Raw genomic sequence first — 14,523 nt, 5'->3', positions numbered from 1 at the left:
CAATTATCTATCCATACTGCAATTAAACAAATCATTGTTAATTATACTAATTATTGTATATATTCTACAAACATAAATTCATTGCTTTCTGAGAGACCAAGAGGCTCAGGATATTTTAGAGAGTTTCTTTCCCCCAAAGATAGGTTTTTTTCAAACAGGCTTTGGTTGTTATATAAATTTGATTACTTCAGTCTCTGGCGGGATGGAGCACTTAACACTCTGGCTTTGATCCAACAAAGTCATTAAACATATGCTTAACTTTAAGCAGTTGATTTCTCCCCTCATCTACTCTGGGACTACTCACATGCTTAGAGTAAAGCATGTGCTTAAGTGCTAGATCTGTGCCCAAGTAGTCAACACCATACAGGTTTAAGGGCTCTAAGCCATTATCTTTTGTCTTCCTACCGGCTTCAGGATGGTAGGAAGCTTTGGGAAAAGTGTCTGTCTGGATGTCATGATGATATTCCTCAAAGTCTAGCCCTTGTGATCTCCATTCTGTTTTTCATTATCTGTTTGTTGGGCACCAAGAGTGAGTTCAGTGCTGTACGAGACACAGGAGAAAACAAGGGATCTGGTTGATGGCTTGAGAAGGTTCACAATGTGACAGGCCCAGAGGAGTTTCCATGTCAGCGAATTTTTCTTCCAATTATTGTCTTGCTTATCTGGTGCTGGGCATAAGTTGTTGTGAGTGTTGTTGTTGTTTGTTTGTTTTTTCTTAATTGAGATTGTACATTTGAGGGTTTTGCTAAAGAAATTTTGAATGTATTCAAATACACAGAGGTAGATGCATTTCTACCTTATCATTTATTTATAATAGAAACCCCTTAACTGTTGCTTATAGCACAAACAGGCTGTGTGCATTTACAGAATGCTCTGAGAATACCTCAGATATTTACCCTCTTGGCACTATGCTGATCTGCCTCTTGATTTCAGCTGAGGCAGTCAGTTTGTGAACCAATGATAATTTTATCTATAATATTTTTAGCTGTCTAAAATGCCATTAGGCCAGATTCTGATTCCCTTATGCACAGTGGGTAGTACCTTACTTTGAACTAAATCATGGTTTAGCAATAAGCATGAGACAGTGCGCTGTTGTGCTGCTCCAGGAGCACCCTAAGAAGCAGATTGTGGCTCAGAGCCAGTCTACCTCCTAGTGAGAACAGCCCTATGCTGCAGCCCTATATATGCACAGTGAACATTCCTATTGCACTGGTTCAGCTGCCCCCTCCAACCCATATTCCCAGGACAGGGAGGTAGCAAATTTATACCTTTTTATCCCTCTGCATGGGCATGCAAGCCAGGTCACCATCTGATCATGTGCCAGTAGAACCCCTTGACATCAATGAAACTGCCTGAAGAGTAGCCTACACCTCAACACTTCTAAGGGTAACAGAATTTGACTCATTATCTGTAGGTTTCAACTTGTCATTTAAAAGCATCACAGAATAATGCAACTCTCCATGTTCCTCCTCTGTGACAACCAGCTGAATGTAACTTTTGGCTACAACATCACTTCTTGCAGTGGATATGGCTAGCCTACTAAGCCAAAAGCTTCCAATTTCCTCTTATAGCTATTTCATCCAAGGGAAACTGAAACCTGGTTCAACAAGCAAGAATACATGAGTAATACAAAACAAATGAAATGTGACAGCGATTTCTAACTGTTATATTGTACATTATAGCCATAGACTCCCTTATAACTTGAAATGTAAAAGACTCTAGTACACTACTATTGGGATGTTGGGCCTTTAAATAAAGAATTTTAAATTGTTTAGAACATCGAAAATGTCCTCAGATGCTTCAGTGGTTGCACATCTCCCTGCACCTTTCAGCGTAGACTGTACCTGCTCTTTGTGCAGCTGTGTCTACCTCTCATGCAAGAGTCATGCAAAACCACAGTGCCTGTACTTCTCTGAGCAGAGGGACCAATTCTATTTAGCACCCCAAGGGTACATGCCATTCAAAGCTGTTGAGGATAAGGAGGAGACAGTGCCATGATCCTGCCCCTGCTCTGCACAAGCCTGTAGAACTTAGGAGGAGCAGGCTTTCCCATACTAAAGGATGGAGCAGAATGCAACACTCCCTGTGTAGTATAGGGTGACTGAACACAGATTCCAATATTGCACCCCGGAAGCTCTGGAATAAGGCACTGTACAGAGAAGCCCTGTGTCTTTAAGTTTCAGTGTGGCCCAAACACAAACTCAAAAGCTCATTGAAACTGCACTTCATTGTTCATGTGCATAATAATTACTCTTCTGTGTGGATCAAACCTCCAGCACACTCTGCAGAGTTTTGTATAAAATTGTGTATACACAGAGATAAGGGGAAGATAAAATATAATCTATTCTGCTCCCAATCTTAAATATGTAAATAGTGTGGTTTTTGCATCAGCATGTGATATGTTGGTGCATAATTTGCAAGTAATAACTAACAGATGGCACTGAACTGTTGCATTGCTCAAGGCTGGAATATTGTATTTTTTTATAAGGGTGTAGTGAGTGAGGAGAAAAGATCCCCATTCGGATGTGAAATTTAACTCCATGTAGAGCTGAACTGCATAGACTTTAAGGCCAGAAAGGACCATCCTGATCATCTAGTCTGACCTCCTGAACATTTCAGGCCAAAGAACCTCACCCCCATCCACTCTTGTAATAGACCCCTAATCCTTGTCTGAGTTACTGAAGTCCTCAAATCATGATCGAAAGACTTCACTTTACAGAGATTCCACTATTTACTCTAGTGTAAACCAGTAAGTAACCTGTACAGAGGAAGGTGAAAAAAGTGGCTGCTTGAATGCAAGTAATATACAAAATAAAAGACGAGAACAATAAATATAAATGATTTATTAATATAATTTAGGGGGGAAGAGAGAAGCAGGCTGGAAAAAGTTGTAAGTGGGAGCATTATTTTTCTTTTTGCAATGTTTGTGCTTGTTAAAAGCTATGAAAGATAAATGGAGGCCGATTTTTTTAAGCATTATTACTGCTTTTATAATTTTACTTGTAAATACTTAGCAAATGAATGGTCTCAAAAACATCACAAAAATATAACTTTTAAACACAAAATAGGCCACAACAATATTCTGAGTCCATCTACATTAGAAATAGTGTGCCAGAATGAACTCTTATAGGCATGGATACCAAAAACATAGACACAATGTGACCTTTCATTGATAAATAGTATTCAGAATTCCTGGGAGAAACCATAGGTCCAAATCAAGTGATAACTTTGTCAGACAACAAAATGTTGAAGAGTTAGACAGTTCAACCTTCCTGATCCAAAATAAGAGTGGAGTAATGTGAAAGACCGTAGGAGAAAATAGAAAACTTCTTTGAATATATGTGCAAACCAATCACTTTCTATATAGAGTTGAGAATGGCAGAAATGCTAGACTCTCTGTGCAAACATCCAGCCAACCATACCAACCTCTAGAATGAGAGCTCAGCCCATTGTCGGGAAACAATAGATGTAGTATATCTTGACTTTAAGGCTTTTGATACTATCTCTCATGACCTTCTCATAAACAATAAGGAAATACAACCTAGATGGAACTACTATAAGGTGGGTGCATAACTAGCTGGAAAATTATTCCCAGAGAGTAGTTATCAGTGGTTCACAGTCATGCTGGAAGGGCATAACGAGTGGGGTCCCACAGGGATCGGTTCTGGGTCTGGTTCTGTCCAATATCTTCATCAGTGATTAAGATAATGGCATAGAGTGTTTTTATAAAGTTTGCGGATGGTACCAATCTGGGAGGGGTTGCAAGTGCTTTGGAGGATAGGATTAAAATTCAAAATGATCTGGACAAACTGGAGAAATGGTCTGAAGTAAATAGGATGAAAATCAAAAGGACAAATGCAAAGTACTCCACTTATGAATGAACAATCAGTTGCACAGATACAAAATGGGAAATGACTGTCTGAGTAGGAGTACTGCAGAAAGGGATCTGGGGGTTATAGTGGATCACAAGCTAAATATGAGCCAACAGTGTAACGCTGTTGCAAAAAAAGCAAACATCATTCTGGGATGTATTAGCAGGAGTATTGTAAGCAAGACACAAGAAGTAATTCTTCTGCTCTACTCCATGCTGATTAGGCCTCAACTGGAGTATTGTGTCCAGTTCTGGGCTCCACATTTCAGGAAAGATGTGGACAAATTGGAGAAAGTCCAGAGAAGAGCAACAAAAATAATTAAAGGCCTAGAAAACATGACCTACGAGGGAAGTTTGAAAAAAAATTGAGTTTCTTTAGTTTGGAGAAGAGAAGACTGAGGGGGGCCATGATAACAATTTTCAAGTGCATAACTGGGTCACTGAGAGCTGCGAGCAGCCGTACCTGTAGATGCTCAGGTAAACAAAGCGTCTCTCGGCCTGAACAAGCTGCGAACCAAGTTTGGGAACTCCTGGTCTAGATAATACTTAGTCCTGCCTTGAGTGCAGGGGACTGGACTAGATGACCTCTTGAGGTCCCTTCCAGTTCTATGATTGTCCTTTCTTACATCAAAAGCAAAACATAAATATAGCAAAGAGTTCTGTGGCACCTTATAGACTAACAGACGTATTGGAGCATGAGCTTTCGTGGTAAATACCCACTTCATCGGATGCAGTTAGTGGAAATTTCCAGGGGCAGGTATATATATGCAAGCGAGAAGCAGGCTAGAGATAACAAGATTAGTTCAATCAGGAAGGATGAGGCCCTCTTCTAGCAGTTGAGGTGTGAAAACCAAGGGAGGAGAAACTGCTTTTGTAGTTGGCTAGCCATTCACAGTCTTTGTTTAATCCTGAGCTGATGGTGTCAAATTTGCAGATGAACTGAAGCTCAGCAGTTTCTCTTTGAAGTCTGGTCCTGAAGTTTTTTTGCTGCAAAACCCTTTAAATCTGCTATTGTGTGTCCAGGGAGATTGAAGTGTTCTCCTACAGGTTTTTGTATATTGCCATACCTAATATCTGATTTGTGTCCATTTATCCTTTTCTGTGGGGATTGTCCAGTTTGGCCGATGTACATAGCAGAGGGGCATTGCTGGCATATGATCGCGTATATTACAATGTAATGGCATAACCGTATAGACTTGAGGGTGCATTGTGGATTCTGACAACAATAGGTGATTGGTGGAATGGCAGCAATCAGTTGTGCATTGTACCCTTAACTCTGCATCATGCCCCATAAAAACTGTAATCCAGATGCCAAAGAACTAAATCTCCCTGGTATTAGCTCCTGTGGCCTGACTATAGTTTCAGGTGAAACATCCCATTAAAAAAAAAAGTGTAGAGCAGAGTGGTCTAATGGCTAAGATAGTGATGTGAGAGACACAAGACACAGGTTTTATTCCATGCTCTGCCACTGATCTGCTGAGGTGTGTAACTTCACCTCTCTGTGTCTCTGTTTCCCCTCCCACTATTTGTCTGTCTAGTCTATTCCGGTCATAAGATGTTCAAGGTAAGGACAACGTCTTACTATGTGTTTGTGCAGTGCCTATCATAATAATGCCTCAATGAAGGTATATTGTTCAATGGAGAATAATTGAGACATTACATCCCAGAGGTGGCTGTATTTCAGTAGTCGGTAAAGATTTCAATCCACTTCAGGGTTAGAGCTGATCATGGGAAATCCCAACTTTTAAAAGTTGTTTTTGTTTCAAATTGGAACAAAAATATAAAAATTTTAAAAAGGAGAATGAAAATTTTGATTCAGAAATGTTGTTATGAAACAAAATATAATAAAAGTTATTATATATTAATAACACATGAAACAAAATCAAAATTATCTTTTGACACATTGCTGTCAAAAATTGACACACTTCCTGTTCAGATGATTTTTTTTTTACCGTACTGTATTCAGGATGACAGTCCTACTGTACCTAAAGTATGGTAGATTTTAGAACTGGGTATATGCTTTTTGTCAGATAATGTATTAGATAAACAATTCTGGTTTTTATCAAATAATTTGTGTGAATCATTCAACCATTTGCAGATTTGGCTGAATAGTAGATGTAACACACATCAAAATAACAAGACATATTGAGTCCTGAAATAAAAGGCAACAACCTGATTCGTTCTAATTCAAAGAATCTATATGGACAAATTAATAGCAGAATACAAAAACAGTAAATCTATGATGCTCACTCTGTCAATGACACAAGCTCAACGCAGTTTTTCAAGGTCACTATCTTGTGTAAATCATTAAATATTCATTGGGCCAGCTGTCCATTCTAACCATTCTAAACATCATTGTTCTTTGAAAATATTGTGTTGTTTGATTGTCTTGAGGGTGGTTATTTTGGCTTTAGTTTTTTTTATAGTCAAACACCACAGCATTGCAAAACAAGGTCCGACAGCGATCCTGCTGAAGATAGCTTTCATCAAAATGCAGTCTGCCTATTGTCAAGCTCAGAGAGGGAAAAGCTGTCACTGATTAAAATCTTGTAATGTACAGTGTTTTCTCACTATCACAGGAGAGGTTGAAAACGGTCTTCTGGAACAGATCTGCTTTTTGTTAACCCCTCCTGTTTCTTCTTGGAATTACAAGGATCTTATAAAGGTGCTTTGCTGCCACTCCTAATGGAATATCATAGATAAAGACATCCCCAGTCACTGGATGTTTTCTAATAGGAGCCAAAGTAGTCAGTTATCAATGCAGTAATTATGGAAAACAAGGAAGGAAGGAGGGGGGAGGTTTTACCTAAAGAAAAAAAAAGTAGAAAGCAAAGTTGTAGTGAGTATTATTTTCCATAATGTAGGCCTTTATGAGATACAACCATGCTGGAGAGGGTATGGCATAGCACTATACCAATGCCTCTCAAGATATTCATCCCATAAAGCACACAGATTGGGAGAATGGCTCCAGGGATGTCTGGGGAGGGAGAGAGTATATTGAGACGTGGCTCTCACAACACTTTTTTGGAGGGACAGACACGATGCACCTTTAATCTCCTTCCCACACATCAGCCACATTCTTCCACCAGGTACAGAATTGGGGAGAATGTAGAGGTCCTCACCTCCCCCCCTTTGGAGTTCCTGGGCTAAATTGTCCCCTACATTCAGTCATCTTCCCAGGGATTGAGTTACCCAAAATTGCCCTATAGCAGGCAAAGCCAGCCACTGCAGGATCACCTCTGCAAGGAGATTCAGGTGTGGGGCCAGATCATCATGACACAATGGCTTCTACACTAACTTCACCTCTCTTGCTGCCAGGGTAGAGACTGGGGAAAGTGGTGTGGCTGAGACACCTGCATCATGGCAATCCCTGGCTCCTGGGGGACCAGCATGGCACAAAGGGGCCAGAGGATCAGAGGAGTGCAAAGGTGGGGTAAAGCTCCCTTGGAATATCAACTTCCTGAGCTGCATGAGCACTTCTCAGCCAAAAGCAAATATTGGAACATCTAACTCCACGATTAAGCAAAATGAGTAAAAAGCAGCTATGAAATTAGTATATTTTGGGGTTAAGAGTGTTTAAATCCCACACTGGTAGACAAGGCATTAACAGGACCTTAGTCCACTTGTTGCACCTGGAGGGGTATCGGCGTCAATTCTTTATCACAGCCAGCTGGCGGAAGAGCTAGGTTTGTTTCCTAAAAGGAATGAAAATCCAGGTAGAAGGAGGTTCAGGAGGAAGAGACTGATTTAGGAGAAAAAGCATTTAGTACTTTCCTTCTAGGTGAAAAGAGCTATAGAAGGAGAGGCAGACCTGTGGTCAGCCCGGAAACAATTGTAGGGCTCCAAGGAGGTAGTGTTTTGGGTTATTGCTGTGAAAGCAGAACTGGGTAATAGAGAACTGTAACCTCAAGTCTTAGGGCTTGGCTACACTTACAAATTTGCAGCGCTGCAGCAGGGTGTGAAAACACACCCTCTCCAGCGCTGCAAATTGCGGCGCTGCAAAGCGCCAGTGTGGTCAAAGCCCCAGCGCTGGGAGCGCGGCTCCCAGCGCTGTACGTTATTCCCCACAGGGAGGTGGAGTACGGACAGCGCTGGGAGAGCTTTCTCCCAGCGCTGGCGCTTTGACTACACTTAGCGCTTCAAAGCACTGCCGCGGCAGCGCTTTGAAGTGTAAGTGTAGCCAAAGCCTTAGATGAGTGGCTGTGGCTTAAGCAGTGTTTAGCATTATTGGAGGTTTTTGAGAGTAAGTGCTGGGGAACCTACTACTCTAAAACTGGATTGAAGAGGAGCCTGGGGGGCGGTAGAAGACATTGCATTGATAGCCAGTATTGTGTTTTGGCACTATTTGTTTGGGCCAGTGATAAGCCAGAAGGGTGAGACTATATGTGATCTATCTGGAGGGTCAAGTCACTAGAAGAACTTGATCACCGCAAGGCCTGAATGCCTATCAGAAGGAAGTGACTGAAGGAGAAAGTCTTGCAATGAACTGCTTAGTTGTGTGGGGCTCACTGACTGGTGAGTCACTCATTTACAATTTTATTCTATGTTGCTCATATTCTTCTTTTTCTCTTTTCTCTTCAACTAAAATTCTGCAGGCCATTGCTGCATAGCATACACTAGTGATATGCAGTATTTTGGAAAAGGTAAAACAAAAGCAAATTTCCCCCATGTACAATTACCAGTACTTCCCCCCCCCCCCCAAGCACTAGAATATTTTTCAACAGAAATACCATAAAGATTTCTATGCTATAGAACAGGTACAACAGATGGAGGCTGAGATTTTTCAAAGGGAATTAAGGTTTCAACTCTCATTGAAATTCATCGTGAGTTAGACACCTAACTCTGTCTCCCCTGAATATTGTAGCTGGATTGACCAAACAGACCATAATAAATTTAGAGACACCATTATGGTCAATTGTTCCAATAAGCCACATATTAAGATGTCCCTGAGTTCTCATTACAGCTGGTATGTTCTGAGCAAAAAATCCATTTTTTAAACAAAGCCCCCAAACAAAGGTGCAGATTTACATAATCTATTGTAATAGATCCAGAACAGGCTTTATAATCAATTGACTACATTTTTAAAGCCCCTAAATAATACTAGCCTCCCTAATTGACCATGGTACAGATGGTGCCCAACTGCTATGCATTTACAGCCTGAAACAAAGCCCACTGAAATCAGTAAAAGGGCTCCTATTGACTTCAATGGGCTTTGGATCAGGCCACAAAAAAGCACTAAAAATTCTCTGAATATTCTGAAATTCCATAAGACACTAACTGCTTCCATTTATCTCCTTTGGTGCCTCCAGAAAATAAAGAATGATATGCATGTAAGAACCCCAGATTATAACGGCTTTGGAGGGCCTACTTATGATTTTGCTTTAAGCAATGTAACTTCATTGATTTCAATAGCCTAATCCTGACTTGCACTGCTGTGATGGAGAGGAGATTCAGGTTCTAAGGGTTTAGGCAGGGAAACAGAGAGAGAGTCATACCTGTTGCAAGTCAGTCAGCAAAATTCAGCAATGACTAACCATGGATATGTAGGCCCAGACTGAATTAAAAAGCAAAAGTTATTATATAAATATCTAGATACAAGATATCTTAATGAAATTAAAAGGTGGAAGATTCCAAACTGATTAAAGGAAATGTAGTTTTGTTTTGTTTTCTTCATGTAACAGGCAATTTGACAGTGGCACTCATTGCAAAAGATGTAACAAAGATCAAAAGTTCAGCAGGAGTCAAAAAGGGATTGAACATTTATATGGATAGCAAGAATATTTGGCATTATAATAGTTAATGCTAATACATATGGGAAGAGATAGTAAACATATTTCAAAGTATAAACCAATCCTTACTTATTAGGAATGAGTAGGACACCTACTATGAGAGGTAGGTTATCCCACATCTATACCTATTGTGCATTTTGTTTTTTAAACCCTTTCAAATGAATCATCAGGTGTCAACAGAGCACTGCATGGAATCATGGGTCTGATCCAGTAGGGCAATCCCTTTGCTCAGACAAGGAGGATATTCACGACAGGCTTTCAGTCCTTACTGGTTTGATACTGGCCAATTGAAGTCAGAGCTGAAATTTTATTATAAAGTAGTTCCATGTTAAAATAGAACTTGGAATGTATTGTATAGAATTCAAAAGTTCTCAGTCAGTCTCACTGCTGTCTGGTGTCTGTATAAATATTGCTTCTTCCTAATGGTATGTTATTTCATAGAATAAATTATCCACAAGTTGCTGCTAATGCTACCTAGAAAAGTGATAGTTCTGATCATCAGAATCCTTTATTTCTCAAAGTTCAGAGCGTGCCACGCATGGTACAATTCAGGTTTCCTCATACTCAGGCAATGAACCCTGTAGCAGGATGCTGGTGCAAAGGCACCTAATTAGCCCCTGCCTGTTCAGCTCTAATCAAAGGAAGCAGATTTGGGCTGATGGAAAAGGCCCGATGCTGGCCTGAGGATTGGCAACACCTGCAGGCCTGACGAGCCAAGGGCTATAAGCCCTGAAGGTGGAAGCAAATATAAGCATACATCCAATCCTTAGGTGTTCCCTAGAACAAAGAGTAACAATCTGAGGAACTGTAAAGTAGTTTTGTTTGGTGCCTATTGTGTACTTGACATTGAGAGGAGATAAACCATAACCAAGTTTCTCATCAAGTAAAAAAACAGTACAGTATTGTTGAATATGCACTTAAAATATGATAAAATATAGCTCTCCGATGTGTTATGGCACCACTTACGCATAAATGCTCCTTGAGTACTTTGAAATTGGTACAGCGTTGTGAATAGCTATTCTAATTGGTAAAAGAATTTTAACCATGAAAATGTATCCCCCATATTGCTGAGGCTATACTTATTTAACATTTCTCTCTCTAATAGACCAGGGGTTCTGGGCTGCACCTCCAAGATTATTATATGAAGATGAGAGAGGAATCTTTTCATATTACCTTATGCATGCAACTTTGTTGGTTGTATCTCTCATTCAGAGGTAAGGGAAACACTGTGTAAAGAGATGCTGGCTAGAGGCATGTGGGAGGAACTTTTTTTTAAAAAGGGCAAAACTTGAAAGCAGTGAGTAAGATGGGGACAAGTGACAGCTGAAACAGCTAGATTCTGGGGATTACTGAAGGAAGTTTAGAAAGCCTGAACACTATTGCTGGAACTGTTTGTCAGAGAGGCTCCACATAAATTTCTGTCACTGAAGAGCAGAGGTCTCTACACTTGTGGCCACACTGAAGTGTGCAGTGGGTGTGTTGGGAGTAACGGAATGTAGCTGAGGGCTTAAATGCAATCTCATGAATGCAGGTGATGCATTTGTAGGGTTTCAGTTTCTCCTGCTGCCTATTGTAAGGACAAGTATTGTATTAGTAGTGTGGGAGTGACCATGCTAGTGAGAGGACATAAAGCTTGAAAAGGGCATCTTGAACAGATTTTTCACATGTACACAATGTATATAGATTGTCTATGTAGGGTTAAACTCCCCCTTTCTGTAGTTTAATTCTGTCTTAATGGTGTTAGATAATACTGTCTAATCCAAGCCTTCTCCTGGAAATTGGCTGGTTCCCATCTCAGGACTGCTCAGTCCTGCCTCAGATCCAAGATCCCTTGTTGGGACAGCCCAACTCTGAAGTTGGCGTCTTTTCTCTTTATTCAGATATTCCTTCAGATTTCATATTGCTAGCATGGTATCGGGCTAGCTTCAGCCCAAGCCCAAAAAGGGAGCTTTCCATATGCGTGATTATACTGTGCCTATATTAAGTCATGTTCAGGGTGAGGTAGGTAGTTCAAGCCTGAGCAGACTCAGCTGAGGTGCAGTTAAGAAAAAGTACTGTGCCTTCTCGCCAGACAAACCTGACTGCTGATTAAACATTGCAGTCCTTACTTCAGGATGCTGTCAGTCAGGCTTGAATAAAATCTTCAAAGAAGTCAGAACTCTAACTGAGGGGACTGGCCCAGATTTCAAGGGTGAAATCTGTGTACTATGAACTGCAATATCCAGTGGGGTGAGAGAAACTTAGTCTAGTTGTTGCCCAGTCTTATAGGGTTGAGAGTTTAGACTGTGTGCTTATATTTTATTTCTTTTGGTAACTAACTCTGATTTTTTTGCCTATCACTTAAAATCTATCTTTTGTAGTCAATACATTTGTTTAACTGTTGATCTTTACCAGCGAGTTTGTATGAAGTGTCTGGCAAATCTGCTCATCTTGAGCAGTGCAAGGTGGTATATTCCTGAGATACAGTGCTGGGAGCTGGGGGGAGTTGGCTCTGGTGCTGTTCTCTGTGAGATTCATCAGTGGCTCTGTGAGCATTTATGCAATCTAGCTGCGTGTGCGGGCTCCACATGCTGTTGTGCTGCGTGATCACAGCTTCTGGAGGAGTTTGCTGTTGGTTACTAGCAAAGCATTATGAGGGACAGCCCAGGCTGGAGAGAGCTCAGGAGGCACAGTGGTCCCACAGTCCCAGGCTGCATCCTGGGGGTCCTGTCACAACAATATCTAATTATTTTAGATTAAATTGACACCCTTTATGGGCCACCACTGTTCCAGAGCAAGGTGAAGTAACTATTATAACTCGGGGGGAGGCTCACTTAATGACATTCCTGATTTTAAGGGCAAATGTATTAGTTGTGCCATTAATTTAAATTTTTTTGCTGTAAATGCCTCCATGACAATGTGTGAGTGAAGATGACTTCCAAAATGTGTGTGTGTGTGTGTGTGTGTGTGTGTTAATAGGATGGTTTCTTTCCAGACAACTCCAGTGATCCTTTCACCAAGGAAATTAAATTTCTTTGCAGATAAAGTAAATCTTAGACATGCCATGGAAAAAGTGGGAGTGATTGACATAAAGCAAGATCTGTGGACTGTTAATTCTATGTTAGTAATTAAAAAGTAAAGTATGGAGACATATTAAACCACAGACTTCAATGGAGCCTAAATTTGAATATAATCCAGTTAATGTTGTTAAAAGAGCTAGCTAATATCAAAAGCAAAATATTCAGTCATATTAGAAGCATTATTTAGTAAATTATTTGGGGCTAGTCAAACTGTAAGTTAACGATCTTTAATGAAGTCTCTGTATATTATAAGCCTAGTTATCATGTCTCTTAAGATAACAATCCATGGTTGTAATTGAGCAAAGGTACCATAAAGGTGCTTAACTAGCTATCTAATCATTCCCCAGGCATATCAAGTATCCTTGGTTGGTGTAGAGCCACCATAATAGCTCTATTGCATCTCCCTTCTCAACACCTGACATAGATGTATAGCCAGAATCCATCTGCTCTCTAGTTATTCCTGGCTGCTGGAATGATCCTTTGGGTACATTGTAGGCAGCTAGGTGTAGACTGAAGCAACGCTGAGGCTGTTATAATTTATGCTAGGGGCTGAAACATTTGGGAAGTTATAATGGTGAAGTAAAGACACCAGTGCCCCCACCCCACCCAAGCATCATGACTTGCAACAAATGCCTGGTAGCTGGACCCAAGAATTGGGATCTGTACTTCTAAATGGCAGTTGCTCTGGAGTGGGAGCAAGGAACAAAAATTGTGTGTTCTTTTGGGTGAAAGTGTTTATTGTGAGATCCTTGAATGACCACATGGGTATGCCGCTGAAGCCCCCTCCCTCTGCCCATGTCTGCACAGCTAAACATCACCTTTAGAATCTCACCCCTTAAGTAAAGGAAAAGCTGAAAAAAAATATTGGCTTTTGTATTTGGTACTATATTGCTATCACTCCTGTCTGGTGCTGTTATAAGAGAGGATGGAAAATGCATGTCACCGGAAACTACTTGCAGCCCAGCTCCTATAACAAATAATATGCTGAAAAATGTCAGGTACCTCATTTAACTGGATATTGATTAAAACAAAACTGATTTTTTGAAATGACAGAGGCTTTGCAGCAGGTATGGCCATCGCTGTTCTGTTGCTTGCAGCCATCTGCGGCAGGTATCTTGGAGTGACATTGGCTGATTTTTAAAGAAGATGTTAGACACAGCTTTATTTAAAAATGCCTCAAAGAAAACAATTTATATAGAATTGGGCAACAGACAATTGATTGACCTGATCCTTCTAAATCCGGCCTGCTTTATGTGGATAATTAGATCAGCTTTCAATTGCAGTATCTATTGTTTGTCTAAGGACTTCATCCTCTAGTCTGATAAATAATGTATTTCCATCCAAATCTGAATGGTACTACTGGGGACTAATACGAAGAGGTGCTCAGCACAATTTTAAATTGGGCCTTAAGAAATTGTCTTGTGTGTACGTGCCTGCCTCTGTGTGTGGCTTTTTTAAACTGGGATTAACCTAGCTGAGATTATTTTCCTTTCAAAAGAACAGCATAGAATAGGCACAGTAACTAGAATAAAACAAACAAATTACATCTGTAGTATTAAAAAGCACTATTAAATCAATATTATTGTGTAAATCTCACCTCTGAAAGAGCCTGTATCTGGCTTGGGAGCATGCATGTTCATAGGGACACTGTATATGAGGTTGATGAAGGATGCTAGTGACAGACTCAAACTCCATATTTTTTTGGTCCAGATCTGAATTTCTCAATCTCAGAAGGGTTTAGCTCCAGGGCTTTAATTCAGGCCATTTCTTACAGGATGGTTCAGTAGGTGCACTCTTCTAACCC

At 40.4% G+C, this 14,523-nt stretch overlaps 1 long non-coding RNA gene across 1 annotated transcript in view; it reads left to right on the top strand.

Moving 5' to 3' along the window:
- Window positions 1–8,072: 8,072 nt before the first annotated feature.
- Window positions 8,073–14,523, top strand: part of LOC123376354 — a 72,910-nt gene continuing 66,459 nt past the window's right edge. Inside the window, exon 1 of the long non-coding RNA XR_006581757.1 lies at window positions 8,073–8,386. This is a non-coding gene — a long non-coding RNA (uncharacterized LOC123376354). The remainder of the gene's footprint in view (window positions 8,387–14,523) is intronic.

This window comes from Mauremys mutica, chromosome 8 (assembly GCF_020497125.1).
Source record: "Mauremys mutica isolate MM-2020 ecotype Southern chromosome 8, ASM2049712v1, whole genome shotgun sequence".
Taxonomy (NCBI): Eukaryota; Metazoa; Chordata; order Testudines; family Geoemydidae; genus Mauremys; species Mauremys mutica.
The sequence above is the reverse complement of the archived record's forward strand: the minus strand, read 5'-3'. Positions and strand labels throughout refer to the sequence as shown.